Raw genomic sequence first — 21,317 nt, forward strand, 5'->3', positions numbered from 1 at the left:
ATCCTTTATCATTAGGGACTGAGCATGAGCGCAGCCATCCTTTACCATTAGCGACTGAGCATGCGCAGCCATCCTTTAACATTAGGGACTGAGCATGCGCACAGCCAACCTTTACCATTAGGGACTGAGCATGCGCAGCCATCCTTTACCATTATGGACTGATCATGCGCGCAGCCATCCTTTACCATTAGGGACTGAGCATTCGCGCAGTCATCCTTTACCATTAGCGACTGAGCATGCGCAGCCAGTCTTTACCATTAGGGACTGAGCATGCGCACTGCCATCCTTTACCATTAGCGACTGAGCATGCACAGCCATCCTTTACCATTAGGGACTGAGCATGCGCGCAGACATCCTTTACCATTAGCGACTGAGCATGCGCAGCAATCCTTTACCATTAGCGACTGAGCATGCGCACCCATCCTTTACCATTAGGGACTGAGCATGCGCACAGCCATCCTTTACCATTAGCGACTGAGCATGCACAGCCATCCTTTACCATTAGGGACTGAGCATGCGCGCCCCCATCCTTTACCATTAGCGACTGAGCATGCGCGCAGCCATCCTTTACATTTAGGGACTGAGCATGTGAGCAGCCATCCTTTACAATTAGCGACTGAGCACATGCGCATAGCCATCCTTTACCATTAGCGACTGAGCATGCGCAGCCAGTCTTTACCATTAGGGACTGAGCAAGCGCACTGCCAACCTTTACCATTAGGGACTGAGCATGCGCGCAGCCATCCTTTACCATTAGGGACTGAGCATGCGCGCAGCCACCCTTTACCATTAGCGACTGAGCATGCGCAGCCATCCTTTATAATTAGGGACTGAGCATGCACGCAGCGATCCTTTACCATTAGCGACTGAGCAGGCGCAGCGATCCTTTACCATTAGGGACTGAGCATGTGCGCAGCCATCCTTTACCATTAGCGACTGAGCATGCACAGCCATCCTTTACCATTAGGGACTGAGCATGCGCGCAGCCATCCTTTACCATTAGCGACTGAGCATGCACAGCCATCCTTTACCATTAGGGACTGAGCATGCGCGCAGACATCCTTTACCATTAGCGACTGAGCATGTGCAGCAATCCTTTACCATTAGCGACTGAGCATGCGCACCCATCCTTTACCATTAGGGACTGAGCATGCGCGCAGCCATCCTTTACCATTAGCGACTGAGCATGCACAGCCATCCTTTACCATTAGGGACTGAGCATGCGCGCAGACATCCTTTACCATTAGCGACTGAGCATGCGCAGCAATCCTTTACCATTAGCGACTGAGCATGCGCACCCATCCTTTACCATTAGGGACTGAGCATGCGCACAGCCATCCTTTACCATTAGCGACTGAGCATGCACAGCCATCCTTTACCATTAGGGACTGAGCATGCGCGCCCCCATCCTTTACCATTAGCGACTGAGCATGCGCGCAGCCATCCTTTACATTTAGGGACTGAGCATGTGCGCAGCCATCCTTCACAATTAGCGACTGAGCACATGCGCATAGCCATCCTTTACCATTAGCGACTGAGCATGCACAGCCATCCTTTACCAGTAGGGACTGAGCATGCGCAGCCATCCTTTACCATTAGGGACTGAGCATGCGCACAGCAATCCTTTACCATTAGGGACTGAGCATGCGCGCAGCCATCCTTTAAAATTAGCGACTGAGCATGCGCACCGCCATCCTTTACCATTAGGGACTGAGCATGCGCAGCCATCATTTACCATTAGCGACTGAGCATGCGCGCAGTCATCCTTTACCATTAGGGACTGAGCATGCGCAGCCATCCTTTACCTTTAGCGACTGAGCATGCGCGCAGCCATCCTTTACCATTAGGGACTGAGCACACGCAGCCATCCTTTACCATTAGGGAATGAGCATGCGCGCAGACATCCTTTACCATTAGGGACTGAGCATGCGCGCAGCCATCCTTTACCATTAGGGACTGAGCAGCGCAGCCATCCTTTACCATTAGGGACTGAGCATGCACAGCCATCCTTTATCATTAGGGACTGAGCATGAGCGCAGCCATCCTTTACCATTAGCGACTGAGCATGCGCAGCCATCCTTTAACATTAGGGACTGAGCATGCGCACAGCCAACCTTTACCATTAGGGACTGAGCATGCGCCTAGCCATCCTTTACCATTAGGGACTGAGCACGTGCACCGCCATCCTTTACCATTAGGGACTGAGCAGGTGCACAGCCATCCTTTACCATTAGGGGCTGAGCATGCGCGCAGCCATCCTTTACCATTAGGGACTGAGCATGCACGCAGCCATCCTTTACCATTAGCGACTGAGCATGCACAGCCATCCTTTACCATTAGGGACTGATCATGCGCGTAGCCATCCTTTACCATTAGGGACTGAGCATGCGCGCAGCCATCCTTTACCATTAGCGACTGAGCATGCGCAGCCAGTCTTTACCATTAGGGACTGAGCATGCGCACAACCATCCTTTACCATTAGGGACTGAGCATGCGCACAGCCATCCTTTACCATTAGGGACTGAGCATGCGCGCAGCCATCCTTTACCATTAGCGACTGAGCATGCGCGCAGCCATCCTTTACCATTAGGGACTGAGCATGCGCGCAGCCATCCTTTACCATTAGCGACTGAGCATGCACAACCATCCTTTACCATTAGGGACTGAGCATGCGCGCAGCCATCCTTTACCATTAGCGACTGAGCATGCACAGCCATCCTTTACCATTAGGGACTGAGCATGCGCGCAAACATCCTTTACCATTAGCGACTGAGCATGCGCACCCATCCTTTAACATTAGGGACTGAGCATGCGCATAGCCAACCTGTACCATTAGGGACTGAGCATGCGCGGAGCCATCCTTTACCATTAGGGACTGAGCACGCGCACAGCCATCCTTTACCATTTGGGACTGAGCATGTGCACAGCCATCCTTTACCATTAAGGGCTGAGCATGCGCGCAGCCATCCTTTACCATTAGGGACTGACCATGCACGCAGCCATCCTTTACCATTAGCGACTGAGCATGCGCAGCCATCCTTTACCATTATGGACTGATCATGCGCGCAGCCATCCTTTACCATTAGGGACTGAGCATGCGCGCAGCCATCCTTTACCATTAGCGACTGAGCATGCGCAGCCAGTCTTTACCATTAGGGACTGAGCATGCGCACTGCCATCCTTTACCATTAGGGACTGAGCATGCGCGCAGCCATCCTTTACCATTAGGGACTGAGCATGCGCGCAGCCACCCTTTACCATTAGCGACTGAGCATGCGCAGCCATCCTTTACAATTAGGGACTGAGCATGCACGCAGCGATCCTTTACCATTAGCGACTGAGCAGGCGCAGCCATCCTTTACCATTAGGGACTGAGCATGCGCGCAGCCATCCTTTACCATTAGCGACTGAGCATGCACAGCCATCCTTTACCATTAGGGACTGAGCATGCGCGCAGCCATCCTTTACCATTAGCGACTGAGCATGCACAGCCATCCTTTACCATTAGGGACTGAGCATGCGCGCCCCCATCCTTTACCATTAGCGACTGAGCATGCGCGCAGCCATCCTTTACATTTAGGGACTGAGCATGTGCGCAGCCATCCTTCACAATTAGCGACTGAGCACATGCGCATAGCCATCCTTTACCATTAGCGACTGAGCATGCACAGCCATCCTTTACCAGTAGGGACTGAGCATGCGCAGCCATCCTTTACCATTAGGGACTGAGCATGCGCACAGCAATCCTTTACCATTAGGGACTGAGCATGCGCGCAGCCATCCTTTAAAATTAGCGACTGAGCATGCGCACAGCCATCCTTTACCATTAGGGACTGAGCATGCGCAGCCATCATTTACCATTAGCGACTGAGCATGCGCGCAGTCATCCTTTACCATTAGGGACTGAGCATGCGCAGCCATCCTTTACCTTTAGCGACTGAGCATGCGCGCAGCCATCCTTTACCATTAGGGACTGAGCACACGCAGCCATCCTTTACCATTAGGGAATGAGCATGCGCGCAGACATCCTTTACCATTAGGGACTGAGCATGCGCGCAGCCATCCTTTACCATTAGGGACTGAGCAGCGCAGCCATCCTTTACCATTAGGGACTGAGCATGCACAGCCATCCTTTATCATTAGGGACTGAGCATGAGCGCAGCCATCCTTTACCATTAGCGACTGAGCATGCGCAGCCATCCTTTAACATTAGGGACTGAGCATGCGCACAGCCAACCTTTACCATTAGGGACTGAGCATGCGCCTAGCCATCCTTTACCATTAGGGACTGAGCACGTGCACCGCCATCCTTTACCATTAGGGACTGAGCAGGTGCACAGCCATCCTTTACCATTAGGGGCTGAGCATGCGCGCAGCCATCCTTTACCATTAGGGACTGAGCATGCACGCAGCCATCCTTTACCATTAGCGACTGAGCATGCACAGCCATCCTTTACCATTAGGGACTGATCATGCGCGTAGCCATCCTTTACCATTAGGGACTGAGCATGCGCGCAGCCATCCTTTACCATTAGCGACTGAGCATGCGCAGCCAGTCTTTACCATTAGGGACTGAGCATGCGCACAACCATCCTTTACCATTAGGGACTGAGCATGCGCACAGCCATCCTTTACCATTAGGGACTGAGCATGCGCGCAGCCATCCTTTACCATTAGCGACTGAGCATGCGCGCAGCCATCCTTTACCATTAGGGACTGAGCATGCGCGCAGCCATCCTTTACCATTAGCGACTGAGCATGCACAACCATCCTTTACCATTAGGGACTGAGCATGCGCACAGCCATCCTTTACCATTAGCGACTGAGCATGCACAGCCATCCTTTACCATTAGGGACTGAGCATGCGCGCAAACATCCTTTACCATTAGCGACTGAGCATGCGCACCCATCCTTTAACATTAGGGACTGAGCATGCGCATAGCCAACCTGTACCATTAGGGACTGAGCATGCGCGGAGCCATCCTTTACCATTAGGGACTGAGCACGCGCACAGCCATCCTTTACCATTTGGGACTGAGCATGTGCACAGCCATCCTTTACCATTAAGGGCTGAGCATGCGCGCAGCCATCCTTTACCATTAGGGACTGACCATGCACGCAGCCATCCTTTACCATTAGCGACTGAGCATGCGCAGCCATCCTTTACCATTATGGACTGAGCATGCGCGCAGCCATCCTTTACCATTAGCGACTGAGCATGCACAGCCATCCTTTACCATTAGGGACTGAGCATGCGCGCAGCCATCCTTTACCATTAGCGACTGAGCATGCCCAGCCATCCTTTACCATTAGGGACTGAGCATGCGCGCAGACATCCTTTACCATTAGCGACTGAGCATGCGCAGCAATCCTTTACCATTAGCGACTGAGCATGCGCACCCATCCTTTACCATTAGGGACTGAGCATGCGCACAGCCATCCTTTACCATTAGCGACTGAGCATGCACAGCCATCCTTTACCATTAGGGACTGAGCATGCGCGCCCCCATCCTTTACCATTAGCGACTGAGCATGCGCGCAGCCATCCTTTACATTTAGGGACTGAGCAGGTGCGCAGCCATCCTTTACAATTAGCGACTGAGCACATGCGCATAGCCATCCTTTACCATTAGGGACTGAGCATGCAAACAGCTATCCTTCACCATTAGGGACTGAGCATGCACTCAGCCATCCTTTACCATTAGGGACTGAGCAGGTGCATCCATCCTTTACCATTAATGACTGAGTACGCGCAGCCATCCTTTACCATTAGGGACTGAGCAGGCACAGCCATCCTTTACCATTAGGGTCTGAGCATGCGCGCAGCCATCCTTTACCATTAGCGACTGAGCATGCGCGCAGCCATCTTTTACCATTAGGGACTGAGCATTCGCACAGCCATCCTTTACCATTAGGGACTGAGCATGCGCGCAGCCATCCTTTACCATTAGGGACTGAGCATGCGCACAGCCATCCTTTACCATTAGGGACTGAGCATGCGCGCAGCCATCCTTTACCATTAGGGACTGAGCATGCGCACAGCCATCCTTTACCATTAGCGACTGAGCATGCGCATCCATCCTTTACCATTAGGGACTGAGCATGCGCAGCCATCCTTTACCATTAGGGACTGAGCATGCACACAGCCATCCTTTACCATTAGGGACTGAGCATGCGAGCAGCCATTCTTTACCATTAGCGACTGAGCATGCGCACAGCCATCCTTTACCATTAGGGACTGAGCATGCGCAGCCATCCTTTACCATTAGCGACAGAGCATGCGCGCAGCCATCCTTTACCATTAGGGACTGAGCACGCGCAGCCATCCTTTACCATTAGCGACTGAGCATGCGCACAGCCATCCTTTACCATTAGGGACTGAGCACGCGCAGCCATCCTTTACCATTAGCGACAGAGCATGCGCTCAGCCATCCTTTACCATTAGGGACTGAGCATGCGCACAGCCTTCCTTTACCATTAGGGACTGAGCATGCGCACAGCCATCCTTTACCATTAGGGACTGAGCATGCGCGCAGCCATCCTTTACCATTAGGGACTGAGCATGCGCACAGCCACCCTTTACCATTAGGGACTGAGCATGCGCGTAGCCATCCTTTACCATTAGGGACTGAGCAGGCGCAGCCATCCTTTACCATTAGCGACTGAGCATGCGCACAGCCATCCTTTACCTTTAGGGACTGAGCATGCACGCAGCCATCCTTTACCATTAGCGACTGAGCATGCACAGCCATCCTTTACCAGTAGGGACTGAGCATGCGCCGCCATCCTTTACCATTAGGGACTGAGCATGCGCACAGCAATCCTTTACCATTAGGGACTGAGCATGCGCGCAGCCATCCTTTAAAATTAGCGACTGATCATGCGCACAGCCATCCTTTACCATTAGGGACTGAGCATGCGCAGCCATCATTTACCATTAGCGACTGAGCATGCGCGCAGTCATCCTTTACCATTAGGGACTGAGCATGCACAGCCATCCTTTACCTTTAGCGACTGAGCATGCGCGCAGCCATCCTTTACCATTAGGGACTGAGCACACGCAACCATCCTTTACCATTAGGGAATGAGCATGCGCGCAGCCATCCTTTACCATTAGGGACTGAGCATGCGCGCAGCCATCCTTTACCATTAGGGACTGAGCAGCGCAGCCATCCTTTACCATTAGGGACTGAGCATGCACAGCCATCCTTTATCATTAGGGACTGAGCATGAGCGCAGCCATCCTTTACCATTAGCGACTGAGCATGCGCAGCCATCCTTTAACATTAGGGACTGAGCATGCGCACAGCCAACCTTTACCATTAGGGACTGAGCATGCGCCTAGCCATCCTTTACCATTAGGGACTGAGCACGCGCACCGCCATCCTTTACCATTAGGGACTGAGCAGGTGCACAGCCATCCTTTACCATTAGGGGCTGAGCATGCGCGCAGCCATCCTTTACCATTAGGGACTGAGCATGCACGCAGCCATCCTTTACCATTAGCGACTGAGCATGCACAGCCATCCTTTACCATTAGGGACTGATCATGCGCGTAGCCATCCTTTACCATTAGGGACTGAGCATGCGCGCAGCCATCCTTTACCATTAGCGACTGAGCATGCGCAGCCAGTCTTTACCATTAGGGACTGAGCATGCGCACAACCATCCTTTACCATTAGGGACTGAGCATGCGCACAGCCATCCTTTACCATTAGGGACTGAGCATGCGCGCAGCCATTCTTTACCATTAGCGACTGAGCATGCGCGCAGCCATCCTTTACCATTAGGGACTGAGCATGCGCGCAGCCATCCTTTACCATTAGCGACTGAGCATGCACAACCATCCTTTACCATTAGGGACTGAGCATGCGCGCAGCCATCCTTTACCATTAGCGACTGAGCATGCACAGCCATCCTTTACCATATGGGACTGAGCATGCGCGCAGACATCCTTTACCATTAGCGACTGAGCATGCGCACCCATCCTTTAACATTAGGGACTGAGCATGCGCATAGCCAACCTGTACCATTAGGGACTGAGCATGCGCGGAGCCATCCTTTACCATTAGGGACTGAGCACGCGCACAGCCATCCTTTACCATTTGGGACTGAGCATGTGCACAGCCATCCTTTACCATTAAGGGCTGAGCATGCGCGCAGCCATCCTTTACCATTAGGGACTGACCATGCACGCAGCCATCCTTTACCATTAGCGACTGAGCATGCGCAGCCATCCTTTACCATTATGGACTGATCATGCGCGCAGCCATCCTTTACCATTAGGGACTGAGCATGCGCGCAGCCATCCTTTACCATTAGCGACTGAGCATGCGCAGCCAGTCTTTACCATTAGGGACTGAGCATGCGCACTGCCATCCTTTACCATTAGGGACTGAGCATGCGCGCAGCCATCCTTTACCATTAGGGACTGAGCATGCGTGCAGCCACCCTTTACCATTAGCGACTGAGCATGCGCAGCCATCCTTTACAATTAGGGACTGAGCATGCGCGCAGCCATCCTTTACCATTAGCGACTGAGCATGCACAGCCATCCTTTACCATTAGGGACTGAGCATGCGCGCAGCCATCCTTTACCATTAGCGACTGAGCATGCACAGCCATCCTTTACCATTAGGGACTGAGCATGCGCGCAGACATCCTTTACCATTAGCGACTGAGCATGCGCAGCAATCCTTTACCATTAGCGACTGAGCATGCGCACCCATCCTTTACCATTAGGGACTGAGCATGCGCACAGCCATCCTTTACCATTAGCGACTGAGCATGCACAGCCATCCTTTACCATTAGGGACTGAGCATGCGCGCCCCCATCCTTTACCATTAGCGACTGAGCATGCGCGCAGCCATCCTTTACATTAAGGGACTGAGCATGTGCGCAGCCATCCTTTACAATTAGCGACTGAGCACATGCGCATAGCCATCCTTTACCATTAGGGAGATGCGCAGCCATCCTTTACCATTAGGGACTGAGCATGCGCAGCCATCCTTTACCATTAGGGACTGAGCATGCGCAGCCATCCTTTACCTTTAGGGACTGAGCATGCGCAGCCATCCTTTACCATTAGGGTTCTGAGCACGCGCAGCCATCCTTTACCATTAGGGACTGAGCATGCGTGCAGCCATCCTTTACCAGTAGCGACTGAGCACGCGCACAGCCATTCTTTACCATTAGGGAGAGCATGCGCAGCCATCCTTTACCATTAGGGACTGAGCATGCGCAGCCATCCTTTACCATTAGGGAGAGCATGCACAGCCATCCTTTACCATTAGGGACTGAGCATGCACAGCCATCCTTTACCATTAGGGACTGAGGACACGCAGCCATCCTTTATCATTAGGGACTGAGCATGCGCGCAGCCATCCTTTACCATTAGGGACTGAGCATGCCCGCAGCCATCCTTTACCATTAGCGACTGAGCATGCGCACAGCCATCCTTTACCATTAGGGACTGAGCGCCCGCACAGCCATCCTTTACTATTAGGGACTGAGCATGCGCAGCCATCCTTTACCATTAGGGACTGAGCACGCGCAGCCATCCTTTATCATTAAGGAATGAGCATGCGCAGCCATCCTTTACCATTAGGGACTGAGCATGCGCAGCCATCCTTTACCATTAGGGACTGAGCATGCGCAGCCATCCTTTACCATTAGGGACTGAGCATGCGCACAGCCATCCTTTACCATTAGGGACTGAGCACGCGCACAGCCATCCTTTACCTTTAGGGACTAACCATGCGCAGCCATATTTTACCATTAGGGACTGAGCATGCACAGCCATCCTTTACCATTAGGGACTGAGCATGCGCGCCCCCATCCTTTACCATTAGCGACTGAGCATGCGCGCAGCCATCCTTTACATTTAGGGACTGAGCAGGTGCGCAGCCATCCTTTACAATTAGCGACTGAGCACATGCGCATAGCCATCCTTTACCATTAGGGACTGAGCATGCAAACAGCTATCCTTCACCATTAGGGACTGAGCATGCACTCAGCCATCCTTTACCATTAGGGACTGAGCAGGTGCATCCATCCTTTACCATTAATGACTGAGTACGCGCAGCCATCCTTTACCATTAGGGACTGAGCAGGCACAGCCATCCTTTACCATTAGGGTCTGAGCATGCGCGCAGCCATCCTTTACCATTAGCGACTGAGCATGCGCACAGCCATCTTTTACCATTAGGGACTGAGCATTCGCACAGCCATCCTTTACCATTAGGGACTGAGCATGCACTCAGCCATCCTTTACCATTAGGGACTGAGCATGCGCACAGCCATCCTTTACCATTAGGGACTGAGCATGCGCGCAGCCATCCTTTACCATTAGGGACTGATCAGGCGCAGCCATCCTTTACCATTAGAGACTGAACATGCGCACAGCCATCCTTTACCATTAGGGACTGAGCATGCGCACAGCCATCCTTTACCATTAGCGACTGAGCATGCGCAGCCATCCTTTACCATTAGGGACTGAGCATGCGCAGCCATCCTTTACCATTAGGGACTGAGCATGCACACAGCCATCCTTTACCATTAGGGACTGAGCATGCGCGCAGCCATTCTTTACCATTAGCGACTGAGCATGCGCACAGCCATCCTTTACCATTAGGGACTGAGCATGCGCAGCCATCCTTTACCATTAGCGACAGAGCATGCGCGCAGCCATCCTTTACCATTAGGGACTGAGCACGCGCAGCCATCCTTTACCATTAGCGACTGAGCATGCCCACAGCCATCCTTTACCATTAGGGACTGAGCACGCGCAGCCATCCTTTACCATTAGCGACAGAGCATGCGCTCAGCCATCCTTTACCATTAGGGACTGAGCATGCGCACAGCCTTCCTTTACCATTAGGGACTGAGCATGCGCACAGCCATCCTTTACCATTAGGGACTGAGCATGCGCGCAGCCATCCTTTACCATTAGGGACTGAGCATGCGCACAGCCACCCTTTACCATTAGGGACTGAGCATGCGCGTAGCCATCCTTTACCATTAGGGACTGAGCAGGCGCAGCCATCCTTTACCATTAGCGACTGAGCATGCGCACAGCCATCCTTTACCTTTAGGGACTGAGCATGCATGCAGCCATCCTTTACCATTAGCGACTGAGCATGCACAGCCATCCTTTACCAGTAGGGACTGAGCATGCGCAGCCATCCTTTACCATTAGGGACTGAGCATGCGCACAGCAATCCTTTACCATTAGGGACTGAGCATGCGCGCAGCCATCCTTTAAAATTAGCGACTGATCATGCGCACAGCCATCCTTTACCATTAGGGACTGAGCATGCGCAGCCATCATTTACCATTAGCGACTGAGCATGCGCGCAGTCATCCTTTACCATTAGGGACTGAGCATGCGCAGCCATCCTTTACCTTTAGCGACTGAGCATGCGCGCAGCCATCCTTTACCATTAGGGACTGAGCACACGCAACCATCCTTTACCATTAGGGAATGAGCATGCGCGCAGCCATCCTTTACCATTAGGGACTGAGCATGCGCGCAGCCATCCTTTACCATTAGGGACTGAGCAGCGCAGCCATCCTTTACCATTAGGGACTGAGCATGCACAGCCATCCTTTATCATTAGGGACTGAGCATGAGCGCAGCCATCCTTTACCATTAGCGACTGAGCATGCGCAGCCATCCTTTAACATTAGGGACTGAGCATGCGCACAGCCAACCTTTACCATTAGGGACTGAGCATGCGCCTAGCCATCCTTTACCATTAGGGACTGAGCACGCGCACCGCCATCCTTTACCATTAGGGACTGAGCAGGTGCACAGCCATCCTTTACCATTAGGGGCTGAGCATGCGCGCAGCCATCCTTTACCATTAGGGACTGAGCATGCACGCAGCCATCCTTTACCATTAGCGACTGAGCATGCACAGCCATCCTTTACCATTAGGGACTGATCATGCGCGTAGCCATCCTTTACCATTAGGGACTGAGCATGCGCGCAGCCATCCTTTACCATTAGCGACTGAGCATGCGCAGCCAGTCTTTACCATTAGGGACTGAGCATGCGCACAACCATCCTTTACCATTAGGGACTGAGCATGCGCACAGCCATCCTTTACCATTAGGGACTGAGCATGCGCGCAGCCATTCTTTACCATTAGCGACTGAGCATGCGCGCAGCCATCCTTTACCATTAGGGACTGAGCATGCGCGCAGCCATCCTTTACCATTAGCGACTGAGCATGCACAACCATCCTTTACCATTAGGGACTGAGCATGCGCGCAGCCATCCTTTACCATTAGCGACTGAGCATGCACAGCCATCCTTTAACATTAGGGACTGAGCATGCGCATAGCCAACCTGTACCATTAGGGACTGAGCATGCGCGGAGCCATCCTTTACCATTAGGGACTGAGCACGCGCACAGCCATCCTTTACCATTTGGGACTGAGCATGTGCACAGCCATCCTTTACCATTAAGGGCTGAGCATGCGCGCAGCCATCCTTTACCATTAGGGACTGACCATGCACGCAGCCATCCTTTACCATTAGCGACTGAGCATGCGCAGCCATCCTTTACCATTATGGACTGATCATGCGCGCAGCCATCCTTTACCATTAGGGACTGAGCATGCGCGCAGCCATCCTTTACCATTAGCGACTGAGCATGCGCAGCCAGTCTTTACCATTAGGGACTGAGCATGCGCACTGCCATCCTTTACCATTAGGGACTGAGCATGCGCGCAGCCATCCTTTACCATTAGGGACTGAGCATGCGCGCAGCCACCCTTTACCATTAGCGACTGAGCATGCGCAGCCATCCTTTACAATTAGGGACTGAGCATGCACGCAGCGATCCTTTACCATTAGCGACTGAGCAGGCGCAGCCATCCTTTACCATTAGGGACTGAGCATGCGCGCAGCCATCCTTTACCATTAGCGACTGAGCATTCACAGCCATCCTTTACCATTAGGGACTGAGCATGCGCGCAGCCATCCTTTACCATTAGCGACTGAGCATGCACAGCCATCCTTTACCATTAGGGACTGAGCATGCGCGCAGACATCCTTTACCATTAGCGACTGAGCATGCGCAGCAATCCTTTACCATTAGCGACTGAGCATGCGCACCCATCCTTTACCATTAGGGACTGAGCATGCGCACAGCCATCCTTTACCATTAGCGACTGAGCATGCACAGCCATCCTTTACCATTAGGGACTGAGCATGCGCGCAGACATCCTTTACCATTAGCGACTGAGCATGCGCAGCAATCCTTTACCATTAGCGACTGAGCATGCGCACCCATCCTTTACCATTAGGGACTGAGCATGCGCACAGCCATCCTTTACCATTAGCGACTGAGCATGCACAGCCATCCTTTACCATTAGGGACTGAGCATGCGCGCCCCCATCCTTTACCATTAGCGACTGAGCATGCGCGCAGCCATCCTTTACATTAAGGGACTGAGCATGTGCGCAGCCATCCTTTACAATTAGCGACTGAGCACATGCGCATAGCCATCCTTTACCATTAGGGAGATGCGCAGCCATCCTTTACCATTAGGGACTGAGCATGCGCAGCCATCCTTTACCATTAGGGACTGAGCATGCGCAGCCATCCTTTACCTTTAGGGACTGAGCATGCGCAGCCATCCTTTACCATTAGGGTTCTGAGCACGCGCAGCCATCCTTTACCATTAGGGACTGAGCATGCGTGCAGCCATCCTTTACCAGTAGCGACTGAGCACGCGCACAGCCATTCTTTACCATTAGGGAGAGCATGCGCAGCCATCCTTTACCATTAGGGACTGAGCATGCGCAGCCATCCTTTACCATTAGGGAGAGCATGCACAGCCATCCTTTACCATTAGGGACTGAGCATGCACAGCCATCCTTTACCATTAGGGACTGAGGACACGCAGCCATCCTTTATCATTAGGGACTGAGCATGCGCGCAGCCATCCTTTACCATTAGGGACTGAGCATGCCCGCAGCCATCCTTTACCATTAGCGACTGAGCATGCGCACAGCCATCCTTTACCATTAGGGACTGAGCGCCCGCACAGCCATCCTTTACTATTAGGGACTGAGCATGCGCAGCCATCCTTTACCATTAGGGACTGAGCACGCGCAGCCATCCTTTATCATTAAGGAATGAGCATGCGCAGCCATCCTTTACCATTAGGGACTGAGCATGCGCAGCCATCCTTTACCATTAGGGACTGAGCATGCGCAGCCATCCTTTACCATTAGGGACTGAGCATGCGCACAGCCATCCTTTACCATTAGGGACTGAGCACGCGCACAGCCATCCTTTACCTTTAGGGACTAACCATGCGCAGCCATATTTTACCATTAGGGACTGAGCATGCACAGCCATCCTTTACCATTAGGGACTGAGCATGCGCGCCCCCATCCTTTACCATTAGCGACTGAGCATGCGCGCAGCCATCCTTTACATTTAGGGACTGAGCAGGTGCGCAGCCATCCTTTACAATTAGCGACTGAGCACATGCGCATAGCCATCCTTTACCATTAGGGACTGAGCATGCAAACAGCTATCCTTCACCATTAGGGACTGAGCATGCACTCAGCCATCCTTTACCATTAGGGACTGAGCAGGTGCATCCATCCTTTACCATTAATGACTGAGTACGCGCAGCCATCCTTTACCATTAGGGACTGAGCAGGCACAGCCATCCTTTACCATTAGGGTCTGAGCATGCGCGCAGCCATCCTTTACCATTAGCGACTGAGCATGCGCACAGCCATCTTTTACCATTAGGGACTGAGCATTCGCACAGCCATCCTTTACCATTAGGGACTGAGCATGCACTCAGCCATCCTTTACCATTAGGGACTGAGCATGCGCACAGCCATCCTTTACCATTAGGGACTGAGCATGCGCGCAGCCATCCTTTACCATTAGGGACTGATCAGGCGCAGCCATCCTTTACCATTAGAGACTGAACATGCGCACAGCCATCCTTTACCATTAGGGACTGAGCATGCGCACAGCCATCCTTTACCATTAGCGACTGAGCATGCGCAGCCATCCTTTACCATTAGGGACTGAGCATGCGCAGCCATCCTTTACCATTAGGGACTGAGCATGCACACAGCCATCCTTTACCATTAGGGACTGAGCATGCGCGCAGCCATTCTTTACCATTAGCGACTGAGCATGCGCACAGCCATCCTTTACCATTAGGGACTGAGCATGCGCAGCCATCCTTTACCATTAGCGACAGAGCATGCGCGCAGCCATCCTTTACCATTAGGGACTGAGCACGCGCAGCCATCCTTTACCATTAGCGACTGAGCATGCCCACAGCCATCCTTTACCATTAGGGACTGAGCACGCGCAGCCATCCTTTACCATTAGCGACAGAGCATGCGCTCAGCCATCCTTTACCATTAGGGACTGAGCATGCGCACAGCCTTCCTTTACCATTAGGGACTGAGCATGCGCACAGCCATCCTTTACCATTAGGGACTGAGCATGCGCGCAGCCATCCTTTACCATTAGGGACTGAGCATGCGCACAGCCACCCTTTACCATTAGGGACTGAGCATGCGCGTAGCCATCCTTTACCATTAGGGACTGAGCAGGCGCAGCCATCCTTTACCATTAGCGACTGAGCATGCGCACAGCCATCCTTTACCTTTAGGGACTGAGCATGCATGCAGCCATCCTTTACCATTAGCGACTGAGCATGCACAGCCATCCTTTACCAGTAGGGACTGAGCATGCGCAGCCATCCTTTACCATTAGGGACTGAGCATGCGCACAGCAATCCTTTACCATTAGGGACTGAGCATGCGCGCAGCCATCCTTTAAAATTAGCGACTGATCATGCGCACAGCCATCCTTTACCATTAGGGACTGAGCATGCGCAGCCATCATTTACCATTAGCGACTGAGCATGCGCGCAGTCATCCTTTACCATTAGGGACTGAGCATGCGCAGCCATCCTTTACCTTTAGCGACTGAGCATGCGCGCAGCCATCCTTTACCATTAGGGACTGAGCACACGCAACCATCCTTTACCATTAGGGAATGAGCATGCGCGCAGCCATCCTTTACCATTAGGGACTGAGCATGCGCGCAGCCATCCTTTACCATTAGGGACTGAGCAGCGCAGCCATCCTTTACCATTAGGGACTGAGCATGCACAGCCATCCTTTATCATTAGGGACTGAGCATGAGCGCAGCCATCCTTTACCATTAGCGACTGAGCATGCGCAGCCATCCTTTAACATTAGGGACTGAGCATGCGCACAGCCAACCTTTACCATTAGGGACTGAGCATGCGCCTAGCCATCCTTTACCATTAGGGACTGAGCACGCGCACCGCCATCCTTTACCATTAGGGACTGAGCAGGTGCACAGCCATCCTTTACCATTAGGGGCTGAGCATGCGCGCAGCCATCCTTTACCATTAGGGACTGAGCATGCACGCAGCCATCCTTTACCATTAGCGACTGAGCATGCACAGCCATCCTTTACCATTAGGGACTGATCATGCGCGTAGCCATCCTTTACCATTAGGGACTGAGCATGCGCGCAGCCATCCTTTACCATTAGCGACTGAGCATGCGCAGCCAGTCTTTACCATTAGGGACTGAGCATGCGCACAACCATCCTTTACCATTAGGGACTGAGCATGCGCACAGCCATCCTTTACCATTAGGGACTGAGCATGCGCGCAGCCATTCTTTACCATTAGCGACTGAGCATGCGCGCAGCCATCCTTTACCATTAGGGACTGAGCATGCGCGCAGCCATCCTTTACCATTAGCGACTGAGCATGCACAACCATCCTTTACCATTAGGGACTGAGCATGCGCGCAGCCATCCTTTACCATTAGCGACTGAGCATGCACAGCCATCCTTTAACATTAGGGACTGAGCATGCGCATAGCCAACCTGTACCATTAGGGACTGAGCATGCGCGGAGCCATCCTTTACCATTAGGGACTGAGCACGCGCACAGCCATCCTTTACCATTTGGGACTGAGCATGTGCACAGCCATCCTTTACCATTAAGGGCTGAGCATGCGCGCAGCCATCCTTTACCATTAGGGACTGACCATGCACGCAGCCATCCTTTACCATTAGCGACTGAGCATGCGCAGCCATCCTTTACCATTATGGACTGATCATGCGCGCAGCCATCCTTTACCATTAGGGACTGAGCATGCGCGCAGCCATCCTTTACCATTAGCGACTGAGCATGCGCAGCCAGTCTTTACCATTAGGGACTGAGCATGCGCACTGCCATCCTTTACCATTAGGGACTGAGCATGCGCGCAGCCATCCTTTACCATTAGGGACTGAGCATGCGCGCAGCCACCCTTTACCATTAGCGACTGAGCATGCGCAGCCATCCTTTACAATTAGGGACTGAGCATGCACGCAGCGATCCTTTACCATTAGCGACTGAGCAGGCGCAGCCATCCTTTACCATTAGGGACTGAGCATGCGCGCAGCCATCCTTTACCATTAGCGACTGAGCATTCACAGCCATCCTTTACCATTAGGGACTGAGCATGCGCGCAGCCATCCTTTACCATTAGCGACTGAGCATGCACAGCCATCCTTTACCATTAGGGACTGAGCATGCGCGCAGACATCCTTTACCATTAGCGACTGAGCATGCGCAGCAATCCTTTACCATTAGCGACTGAGCATGCGCACCCATCCTTTACCATTAGGGACTGAGCATGCGCACAGCCATCCTTTACCATTAGCGACTGAGCATGCACAGCCATCCTTTACCATTAGGGACTGAGCATGCGCGCCCCCATCCTTTACCATTAGCGACTGAGCATGCGCGCAGCCATCCTTTACATTAAGGGACTGAGCATGTGCGCAGCCATCCTTTACAATTAGCGACTGAGCACATGCGCATAGCCATCCTTTACCATTAGGGAGATGCGCAGCCATCCTTTACCATTAGGGACTGAGCATGCGCAGCCATCCTTTACCATTAGGGACTGAGCATGCGCAGCCATCCTTTACCTTTAGGGACTGAGCATGCGCAGCCATCCTTTACCATTAGGGTTCTGAGCACGCGCAGCCATCCTTTACCATTAGGGACTGAGCATGCGTGCAGCCATCCTTTACCAGTAGCGACTGAGCACGCGCACAGCCATTCTTTACCATTAGGGAGAGCATGCGCAGCCATCCTTTACCATTAGGGACTGAGCATGCGCAGCCATCCTTTACCATTAGGGAGAGCATGCACAGCCATCCTTTACCATTAGGGACTGAGCATGCACAGCCATCCTTTACCATTAGGGACTGAGCACACGCAGCCATCCTTTACCATTAGGGACTGAGCATGCGCGAAGCCATCCTTTACCATTAGGGACTGAGCATGCCCGCAGCCATCCTTTACCATTAGCGAATGAGCATGCGCACAGCCATCCTTTACCATTAGGGACTGAGCGCCCGCACAGCCATCCTTTACTATTAGGTACTGAGCATGCGCAGCCATCCTTTACCATTAGGGACTGAGCACGCGCAGCCATCCTTTATCATTAAGGAATGAGCATGCGCAGCCATCCTTTACCATTAGGGACTGAGCATGCGCAGCCATCCTTTACCATTAGGGACTGAGCATGCGCAGCCATCCTTTACCATTAGGGACTGAGCATGCGCACAGCCATCCTTTACCATTAGGGACTGAGCACGCGCACAGCCATCCTTTACCTTTAGGGACTAACCATGCGCAGCCATCTTTTACCATTAGGGACTGAGCACGCGCAGCCATCCTTTACCATTAGGGACCAAACATGCGCAGCCATCCTTTACCATTAGGGACTGAGCATGCACAGCCATCCTTTACCATTAGAGACTGAGCACGCGCAGCCATCCTTTACCATTAGGGACTGAGCATGCGCGCAGCCATCCTTTACCATTAGCGACTGAGCATGCGCACAGCCATCCTTTACCATTAGGGACTGAGCATGCGCGCAGCCATCCTTTACCATTAGCGACTGAGCATGCGCACAGCCATCCTTTACCATTAGGGACTGAGCATGTGTGCAATCATCCTTTACCATTAGGGACTGAGCGCCCGCACAGCCATCCTTTACCATTAGGGACAGAGCATGCGCGCAGCCATTCTTTACCATTAGCAACTGAGCATGCGCAGCCATCCTTTACCATTAGAGACTGAGCATGCGCACAGCCATCCATTACCATTAGCGACTGGGCATGCGCACAACCATCCTTTACCATTGGGGACTGAGCATGCGCGCAGCCATCCTTTACCATTAGGGACTGAGCACGCGCACAGCCATCCTTTACCGTTAGGGACTGAGCATGTGCACAGCCATCCTTTACAATTAGGGGCTGAGCATGCGTGCAGCCATCCTTTACCATTAGGGACTGAGCATGCGCGCAGCCATCCTTTACCATTAGCGACTGAGCATGTGCAGCCATCCTTTACCACTTTACCATTAGGGACTGATCATGCGCGCAGCCATCCTTTACCATTAGGGACTGAGCATGCGCGCAGCCATCCTTTACCATTAGCGACTGAGCATGCGCAGCCAGTCTTTACCATTAGGGACTGAGCATGCGCACAGCCATCCTTTACCATTAGGGACTGAGCATGCGCGCAGCCACCCATTACCATTAGTGACTGAGCATGCGCGCAGCCATCCTTTACCATTAGGGACTGAGCATGCGCAGCCATCCTTTACCATTAGGGACTGAGCGTGCGCGCAGCCATCCTTTACCATTAGCGACTGAGCATGCGCAGCCATCCTTTACCATTAGGGACTGAGCATGCGCACAGCCATCCTTTACCATTAGGGACTGAGCATGCGTAGCCATCCTTTACACATTAGGGACTGAGCATGCACAGCCATCCTTTACCATTAGGGACTGAGCACGCGCAGCCATCCTTTACCACTAGGGACTGAGCATGCGCGCAGCATATCCTTTACCATTAGGGACTGAGCATGCGCGCAACCATCCTTTACCATTAGGGACTGAGCATGCCCGCAGCCATCCTTTACCATTAGTGACTGAGCATGCGCACAGCTATCCTTTACCATTAGGGACTGAGCATGCGCAGCAACCCTTTACCATTAGGGACTGAGCATGCGCGCAGCCATCATTTACCATTAGGGACTGAGCGCCCGCACAGCCATCCTTTACCATTAGGGACTGAGCACGCGCAGCCATCCTTTACCATTAGGGACTGAGCACGCGCAGCCATCCTTTATCATTAAGGACTGAGCATGCACAGCCATCCTTTAACATTAGGGACTGAGCATGCGCAGCCATCCTGTACCTTTAGGGACTGAGCATGCGCAGCCATCCTTTACCATTAGGGTCTGAGCATGCGTGCAGCCATCCTTTACCAGTAGCAACTGAGCACGCGCGCAGCCATCCTTTACCATTAGGGAGAGCATGCGCAGCCATCCTTTACCATTAGGGACTGAGCATGCTCAGCCATCCTTTACCATTAGGGAGAGCATGTGCAGCCATCCTTTACCATTAGGGACTGAGCATGCACAGCCATCCTTTACCATTAGGGACTGAGCACACGCAGCCATCCTTTACCATTAGGGACTGAGCATGCGCGCAGCCATCCTTTACCATTAGGGACGGAGCATGCCCGCAGCCATCCTTTACCATAAGCGACTGAGCATGCGCACAGCCATCCTTAACCATTAGGGACTGAGCGCCCGCACAGCCATCCTTTACTATTAGGGACTGAGCATGCGCAGCCATCCTTTACCATTAGGGACTGAGCACGCGCAGCCATCCTTTATCATTAAGGAATGAGCATGCGCAGCCATCCTTTACCATTAGGGACTGAGCATGCGCAGCCATCCTTTACCATTAGGGACTGAGCATGCGCAGCCATCCTTTACCATTAGGGACTGAGCATGCGCACAGCCATCCTTTACCATTAGGGACTGAGCACGCGCACAGCCATCCTTTACCTTTAGGGACTAACCATGCGCAGCCATCCTTTACCATTAGGGACTGAGCACGCGCAGCCATCCTTTACCATTAGGGACCAAACATGCGCAGCCATCCTTTACCATTAGGGACTGAGCATGCACAGCCACCCTTTACCATTAGAGACTGAGCACGCGCAGCCATCCTTTACCATTAGGGACTGAGCATGCGCGCAGCCATCCTTTACCATTAGCGACTGAGCATGCGCACAGCCATCCTTTACCATTAGGGACTGAGCATGCGCGCAGCCATCCTTTACCATTAGCGACTGAGCATGCGCACAGCCATCCTTTACCATTAGGGACTGAGCATGTGTGCAACCATCCTTTACC

Source organism: Ambystoma mexicanum, chromosome 14 (assembly GCF_040938575.1).
Source record: "Ambystoma mexicanum isolate Mex_15411 chromosome 14, UKY_AmexF1_1, whole genome shotgun sequence".
In the NCBI taxonomy this organism is placed as follows: domain Eukaryota; kingdom Metazoa; phylum Chordata; class Amphibia; order Caudata; family Ambystomatidae; genus Ambystoma; species Ambystoma mexicanum.